At 46.7% G+C, this 8,730-nt stretch overlaps 1 long non-coding RNA gene across 2 annotated transcripts in view; it reads right to left on the bottom strand.

Annotated features, from left to right (window-relative positions):
• Positions 1-1,483: 1,483 nt before the first annotated feature.
• Positions 1,484-8,730, bottom strand: part of LOC103604913 — a 94,678-nt gene continuing 87,431 nt past the window's right edge. The window contains exons 3-4 of one of the 2 annotated variants that reach the window (XR_551750.1): positions 2,064-2,201; positions 1,484-1,525 (exon numbers count right to left, since the gene is read on the bottom strand). This is a non-coding gene — a long non-coding RNA (uncharacterized LOC103604913). Of the gene's footprint in view, positions 1,526-1,847; positions 2,202-8,730 lie in introns of those variants that run through there. The other variant, XR_551749.1, reaches the window with a different exon arrangement.

The raw sequence follows: 8,730 nt of genomic DNA, 5'->3' as shown, positions 1-8,730 counted from the left end.
AGTGGGTTTTGGGGATGCTCAAGCCATTTTGATTGTTGACTTTCTGGAGGGTCAAAGAATGATAACATCTGCTTATTATGAGAGTGTTTGGAGAAAGTTAGCCACAGTTTTAGCAGAAAAGCACTCAGGAAAGCTTCACCAGAGAGTTTTTCTCCACCATGACAATGCTTCTGCTCATTCCTCTCATCAAAGAAGGGCAATTTTGTGAAAGATGGGAAATCATTAGGCACCCACCTTACAGCCCTGATGTGGCTCCTCCTGACTTCTTTGTTTCTTAGGGAATCTTTATAGGGCACCCATTTTTCTTTAGTTCATAACATAAAACAGACCACTGATGTGGTTAAATGCCCAGGACCCTCAGTGCTTCAGTGATGGGATAAATGGATGGTATCATTGCTTATAAAAGTGTCTTGAACTTGATGGAGCATATGTTGAGAAATAAAGTTTACATTTTTTATTTTTATCTTTTAATTCCATTTTTCATGAACCTTTTGAATCCCCTTGTACAGGACCACATCTCAATACCACCACCTCCACCACCACCACCACACATGCCAGTTCTCAGGGACACGGGCTGGTTTACTTTAAGAAGTGCATGATATGTACATCAGATTAAAGCTCTTCATTCTTTAAGAATTCCCTACCATAAGATGAAAATTATCCCTGAGAGTAATGAGGAGTCCAAGTGCAGTCTAACTGGTTATTTGAAGGAAGACAGCTGGGTCCCAGAGGAGCCAGGTCAGTGGGTCCCACTAGCTGAGTCTACACCAATCCACTGTGAAACTGGGGGGCTCAGGGGAGGGAGTGGGAACCCATTCAAACAATTAATGGGTGAACATTCGTCTTTCAAGTTTCAAAATACTATGGTACATGCCCATACATACTGTTTGGGGGGATGAGAAATCATCCTCATTAATCAAATGACTTGAGAGTGACCATCTTCAGTCTGTTCAGAGTTACAAAAAGTTGTTCTGTTCCTGGAGATAATACAGGTTATGGGTACTTCCCAGAGAAATGCCCAACTGCAACCCCAGACAGAATCTATACAGAGGGGTCTGCAGTTCTCACCTGGTGACTGCACTCCTAGAAGGGAACCCACATCTGGGCATCCATGAATATTATGTATAGACCACCTGTCAATCAAGTGAGCTTGCAGCCCTACTTCTCCCCAAACCAATCTGATTTAACACCAATCAATACTGGTTTCTGGGGGTGGGCAAGAATTTATACTTGATTTTCTAGCTAAAGAGCACTTCATTTTAAACAAGGCTAAATGAGTCACTTAGACATTCAACTATACAGATGCTGTTACTCATGCAACTGAATATTAGGGAGTTTTTTGGATGCCTTACAGAAGGACAAATTATGAGATTTATGAGAAGAAAAGCCAAGGCAAAAGATGAGGAGGTAAGAGTATAGGTCAGTCAAATACTTAACACATTAGCACTGTAAAAACAGAACAACCAGAAAGGATATCTTGCAGGACTGTCCTTAAGGGCATTTAGGAATCCTGTTTGCTGTGAACCTGTGGGAATGAAACCAAAATTTAGTATTCAGACATTCACCTCCGGAATAAACAGCCTTCATGCTGAAAGCTGTCTCATCTACATAAAAATAGGTGTCTAAAGATCAATTAAATAATTATACTTTATAAGTGCTAAGGAACTTAGTTTACTAATCAGAGATTGAGATTCCATCAAAGTTTTTCAACAAGAAAATGGTAGATTCATAATTAGACCCAACATCTGCAGGGCGCAGGAGAGAAAGTGAAGTCACTGAGGTTGGAATAAGGGCAAGTGTGTCGGAGAGAAAGTCTTGCTGGTGCAGGCGAAGCCTGGCACAGGTGGGACCCTGGCAAGTGCCAGTGGGAGGATGGGGTGGGGTGGAGAGCGAAAGGGGCAGGGGAGGGATGGAGAGGGGAGCAGGAGGTGAGGAGCTGCAGGGCAGGCTGGAGGAAGGAGCGGAAGAGAAAGCCTGAAACGACCAAAATACTAAATCAAAATTAAATCAGAAGGCCAAGGTCGGCAACGGTAGCGTACGTATCGTTTCGCCAGCATACTTACGAAGAATGACGTGGGTGATAACCAGTGCAAATATAAAGACCGTCAGAAAAGACAGAGATAAAATAAACATATAAAAAAATCTGTAGTTTCTTTTCCCCACACAGTTGCCTACCCAGGGACAGTGGTGATCAAACCGTTCTGAAAAGAGAGGCAGAAAAACAAAAGCGAACATCAATTAATAAAATGTCTTTTTAGTGGAGGGAGCACCCTCCCCATATTCCAATGATACAATGAAACGATTTCATACCATATATTTCCAATTTAACCACTCAAACAAATGCTTAACATCAAGACGTTTTAAGAACATAATTATTCTTTCAACAGAACTTTTTTAGCTGTTTGAAAAAAGCAAGGAGTATGTATTCTTCTCAGATGGCAACGTGAAATAGGAGTACAAGTTCGCATTACAGTGGGAAAAATCAAGAACCCGAATGCTTTTAGAAACCTCTTTGTGTTCACTGAACAATTTTCCCTTAAGATGGTGCCAACACCATCTGGTGGTAAGTGCAGGGCTGCGCTGGGGCTGCACATGGTACTGGGTGACCTTGCATGGTAGGTGGCCATAGAGAGAGGGCACGAGGGGCCTGGGACAGGACAGAAGGACAGTCCTTTGTTCTACCATCCCATTTACAACTGTTTCACATATGTTAATCACCGAATCATATTAACACATTTGGCCTCAAAACATTCCTATGAGGAGATGGGTAAACTGAGCTGGGAGGCTGCTGCACGGGCCCTACAGCTCAGAAGCAGCTGAACCAGAACTTGGAGCCGGGTCTTTCAGTGCTGCTCCCGTCTTCCCAGCACCTGCTGCTTCTGGGACTTTGTAAGTGCAGAGTGCTGGGTATGGGCATTATCATATTATTACTCCGCAGTACCCTAAGTGAAAACCCAAGGCTCCTCACTTGGGAATTTCACATGCAGTATGTAATACATTCGTGATTTATTCTTCCCCTTGCAAGTGGTGGCAAAGTGCTTCTCTTTACTGTTCATCTGATCTATTCAGAAGGACCATTCAGAGTGTCTTTCTAACACACCCTGATCTATTCAGAAGGCCCATTCAGAGTGTCTTTCTAACACCCCCACTCACATCAGACTGCCTGCCATGTGGCTGGAGAGGAAAGGCTGGGCACATGACTTAGCTTTTTACTAGGGCTCTTTTCCAAGCTTCTGTCTACCCTTTTCATAATTTATTTATCTATATGTGCATAAAAAAACATACAGAGAAGGCTAAATGGGGTGTGAGTGTATCAATAAAACATTATAAAGTGAAGCAAGGTAATCTGTTTCATGACTTTCTGGTCACATATAATAAGTCACTCATGTCATGTTTTCTACTGAATGCCATCTTGTTTCTTAAAAAGGGCACAAGGACACCTTGGGGCCAGTGGCCTCAGAAGAACTGCAAGAGAATCACCTTTGTCTGCAAGTGGCATTAACAAGAAGCAGCCAGTCTGAGCAGAGGACACTGGCCTGGTGACAACCTGATGGCTTATAAGATGCTGACACTCGACAAAAGTAATTTCTATTGGTGTGCCCATGTGAGTCACATGTTGACAGGTGGCCAACCCCACACAGCTGGAAAGGCTAATCCCTGCACAAACAAGCTCACTGGGGTTGGGGGGAGGAAGGGGTGAATAGGGGGAGCACAGGGAATTTTAAAGCACTGAACATACTGCATATGCTACTGTGTGACAGATACGTGTCATTATGCAGGTGCAGGAGTATGTGGAGTCCAAAGCCACAGAATGCACAATGCCAAGAGTGAACCCTACTGTAAACTACAGACTTCGGTGATTGCAATATGTCAACACAGCTTCATCAGCTGTAACAAATGCATCCACTTCGGTGGGGGGTGTTGATCATGGGGGCGGTTGCACACAGAGGGGGTTGTATATGGGAACTCTGTGTACCTTCCTCTCAATTTTGCTGTGAACCTAAAACTGCTAAAAAAGAATAGCCTTTAAATATTAAAAACCAACCAACCAAACAAACAAAAAACACATCTCACTTCCCCAAGTACCTGATATACACAGTCTGTACTGTGAGAGGTCTACACAAAGTCCAAAAAGGACAAACAAAAAACACATCTCACTTCCCCAAGTACCTGATATACACAGTCTGTACTGTGAGAGGTCTACACAAAGCGCAAAAAGGAAAAAAAAACTCTGAATCAGCTGGATTTTTCTAAGATTTGAGGCTGTCATTTTGAGAAATGGCTTTTCTTCATTAGGTATGACTTGGAAGATGGGATTGAAGAGTGGCAGGTGGGGGCAAAAAGCGCACGCTGGGTTGGCACCTCTGATGCCAGCTCTGAAGGCCCGACTCCGGGTCCCACTCGGTGGATGCGGCCTAAGGGGCCAAGGGGTGGCAGCTGGGGGCGTCCATCACACCCCATTCACAGGGCTGAGGGTCCTGCAGCCACTGAGATCACTTCTGCGTGGCAGGTGGTTGCATTTTTGGCTCAGAAAGTTTAACAACAGCGAAGCTGTGATTCTGTGCTTTTGTGATGGTGGCAGAGTGACGACAGGAACGAAAGCGACAGATGATGGGGACGAGAGAGTGGCTCACGGTTTGGGGAGGCTTCTGGGGAGACCAGCGACGTCCCAGGGGGGTGTGGACGACTGGCCCCGAGCTGCAAGCAGCTCCTACTTGGATACTTGTCTCACTGGAAACTCTTTCTTGCAGACAGATCCCACTGAAAGTGTCTGCCCACCGAGGCGTCCCTTCACGTGTGTGTCTCACACGCTCGGTTGTGACAGCTGAATCGCGGTGGGCTGCACGCAAGAGGCGGCAGCACCGAGGAGTCTCAGGGGTGTCACGGCCTTCGGCTCTGCTGGCCCTGCCAGGGCTGCGCCCTGGGCTCGCTGAACCTCTCCTCTCCGCCATGGGCGTGCTCTCCCTCTCTCTCCCTCCCGCTGGTAATCTCCTTTTACCCCAACTTTCAAAAGCCAAGTACATGCTGATGATGCCAAGACTGCCATCTGCGACCCCAGCCACAGGCTCCTGCTGAACTGCCTGCCTGGACCCGGGAGAGGACGTCCCCGTCCAGCCAGCTGCCCAGCCCAGAACCACAGGCGGTTCCCGACCCCGTCCTTTCCCTCCCCAACGTCCAGTAGAGCTCAAGTCCCCTCAGCTCTATGCTGTCTTATCTGAAATCATCTTACTTATTCGTTACTTGCTTTTGTCTGCCAACCTTACTCTAATAAATATTTGCCCAGTGACTGAATAAACCCCACACACTACCTAAAGGACATCCACGTGAGTGGTTGCCAACGTCACATGGCTAATGAGCAGCAAAGCTGGGATGGGGGCCCAGCTCCATCTGTCCCCAGAACCTGAGATCTTGACCCTGAAATGCCACGCTGCCTTTACCAAGTATTTCCCAGGTACCCAGCACCATATCAGGGACTAGGAATACCACAAAGGAACAGCAGTAACAGACACTCCATGGCACAGAGGTCCTTATCTCATTCAGTGAAGAGACTGTTTTCAGGCTCCAAAATATTCCTCAGATCCAAAGAATGAACTTCTTTTTTTTTTTTTTTCCTTTTTGTCTTTTTTCGTGACCGGCAACGGGATCGCAACCCTCGGTGTCGCGCCCACACCGCACTCAACCAGTGAGCGGACTGGTCTCTATATGGGATCCGAACCCTCGGCGGGAGCGCCGCCCTCTACCAAGTGCACCACGGGGCCGGCCCCCAAAGAAAGAACTTCTAAGAAACCTAATTTAGCGCCTAAATCAGTCTGTTCCATTTTCTTGGTCGGCAGCACACAACGTTCATGGTCACGACAAGGAGGGGCCAGAAGCCCCCTGCAGTGTCCTGCCCGGTGCGGGGAGAGGAGCCTCTTCTGCTCCGAATGCCACAGGAGTGGTGGGAAGTGAAGGGGCTGCAGGGACAGTTTTGAACTGGGAAACTTGTGCTACTCAGTTTCCAGGGTGGAAGGATGGGCAAAAATTGGGCACAAGCTGAGCTGGGGAGAGAGTAAGTGGCAGCGGCTGACACAGGCCGTGGCTCCCAGGGACCCAAGCGAAGCCGTAACTGGCCGGGAGGGTGAACGTCTGGAAGAGGAACGGGAAGCCCGACCGCTGGCAGAGCTGGCTGCAGCAGCCACACTGTCCGAGAAGTTCCAAACAGCTAGTGTCGGAGTTCAGCATGTCTGCTTTCACTGTGGAAAAGCTGAATGCGTGCCCTGTGTAGTGGGGGGACAGGGGTGGGGTGTGTGGGATAGGAGGTTCTTCAGAAGAACACTTGGGGGTTGTCGCCACATCCTTTGACCCTGAAGTCTGGATCAGAAGGTAGTGGTGTCTATACGGCAACATCTCTGGAGGAGTCCTTTAAAAAGATGAGGAGCTGTTTCCTAGTCAGGGCTGTTGAATGAAACATTGAAGGGCTGGTAAACCTCAGAGATTCTCTAAAATAATGAGACCTGAGTTAGCTAGCTGAGGCGCCCTGACCACACCTCTGGCAGCATTGCGCTGCCCTGCAATGATCTGTGAATGTGTTTTCCTCTTTCCCCCAGGTGATGCCTTGAGCTGAGGAATCATTCCTCGCCCTCCTCCTAGTCTTGGTACTTATCTAAGTCCCTGGCATGTGGCAGCAGATGCTCAGTAAATATGCATTAAGTAAAGAAAGAAATGTCTTTAATTTCCTTCAGAAGGTTTATGAGTGCTCACTGCTCCTGGTCATCAGGTGGAGGCGCTGGAAAATTCTGGGAAAGAGAAGACTTGAGGCATGCCAACGACAGGAAAAAGCAGGGGTCTGTTACATTCAAATATGTTCAGAATAGGCCAAGGGCTGGAGATGCTGACAAGAGGCTAAAAGAACTGACCGACAGTTGCTAGTGTGAGTCAGCACAGGGAGAGGTGGCTTTATTCAAAGCTCCACGGGATGTCATCAGAGACCCAGAGGCTACAGTGAAATGCCAGTCACCTGCCCTCAGATCCTAAGAGGGGAAAGAAGTTTCCATTAAAATGGCCAGTGGGAACCTAGTTAAGAAAAAGGGGTTATAGTCCTATTTTGCTAACCTAAAACTTTAAATAATAATGAAAAATATTACTAATGAGTCAAGGAAGCTACCGGTCACTGACTACCTGTTATGAGCATTATTTCAGTTGACTTGACAACAGCCCTGGGAGGGAGTGCTATTCCCCACATTGCACAGAAGAGGAAACCGCTGAGAGAGGTTAGGACACTGTCCCAGGAGGTGCAGGGGCACAGCCAGCACTGGACCCCCAGTTGACGGTGCCTCTCCTCTGGTTAGAGGAAGATTTGATTTCTGAGAGAATGAATATGAAAGAAGAGTTCTTAAAAATAAAGGGAAATGGAGAATTATTAGGATTGGACAGGGACAGAGAAATCCACCAAAATATTGAGAGAAAAGTATTTGCAAAGTTGTGTTTGAAGGCTGACGGAGAAAGGAATTAAATGTTTGAAAAAATGTTAAGAATTTGAAATCTCCCCAAAGTCCAGCTCTAACATAGGCCCTCAAGAGTGGAACCCAGAAATGGTTAAAAATCATGTCCTCAGATCAGCGTGGGTGACCCTGAGCCAGAATTCTGTATTTTCGTGCAGTGATCATGGGCTCTGCTCAGCGAGGTCAGGAGACATAGGGAATAAAATCCCAGCCTGGTCCCCCAAGTGCATCCTGAGAACCATGTGAGGTAGAAGACGGCAATGTGCAATTGAAGTTTAAAACTTCTAAGTTAAATGTTAATTACATTTAAATTAAGCTCAATGTTTTTAAAGGTTTGAGGCAGAAAATTACTTTTCTTTAAACCTAGGGCTTTTTTACCTCCAAAATTAGAAAAATGTTGCCTTGTGAAGTATTTTTCATTTGTTTTTTGAAGGACAAATATTGAGATTCAGTGTCACATCTTGTTACCTGGCCTTTAGGGTCCCGACATAATTCATAAAATTACATAATAGGAACATTTAGAGGATCAAGTCCTTAGACGCTGAAGAATCCCTGCTGCTGCAAATCTTTTCGTAAGACCTAAATTATAGGAGCTCTGCTACTGTGTTTGATGACTGATGAGATTTCTGCAAGGCAACCTCACGGGCTCCTCCTGGTTTTATCCCATTTTTATATCTGACATTGCCATGCATCAGGCACTGTGCCAAGTACTTTACATGAACTGTGTCACTGAGTTCCCACAAAGCCTCATGAGCTTGATGTGATTATTCCCATTTTACAGATAAGAAAACTGCAGAAGGAAGAGTCGGCATCAGAATCCAGGTGTTCCTCTGAACTCTGAACTGCCACCTGTGCCTGCGGACCTGGACCAGCACACCTGGCTCTGCCGCAGCAAGGGTCATGGAATGCTCCAGGCCCGGTGTGTCAGCAGGAATGGGAACATGAGTGGACACCACCATGCCAGGAGGCGTTCTTATCAGTGGTCCCTGGACCTCTTCTCATTCAGGGCTTCCATCCTCTGCAGCACGTGGGAAACAACCAGCCTGTGGCTGGAGATACCCACGCTCAATCAGGAGGTCCTTGGACATGCAAAAACTGGCCTTGACCTCAGCAAAGTGAACACTGGAAGAAGTGGAAACTTCTTATGGAGACATGGATTTGACAAAGCTGCTTGGTGAACTTTATTATGGAGGTTGCGGGGTTGGGGGTTATTTGGGGCAAAGGGAAGGTTTCTTTCCCCACCCTCTCC

The sequence above is a fragment of the Galeopterus variegatus genome, unplaced genomic scaffold (genome assembly GCF_000696425.1).
Source record: "Galeopterus variegatus unplaced genomic scaffold, G_variegatus-3.0.2 Scaffold5472, whole genome shotgun sequence".
NCBI classification, from domain to species: Eukaryota; Metazoa; Chordata; class Mammalia; order Dermoptera; family Cynocephalidae; genus Galeopterus; species Galeopterus variegatus.
Note: the sequence above shows the minus strand (reverse complement) of the source record. Positions and strands in the feature narration are given on the sequence as shown.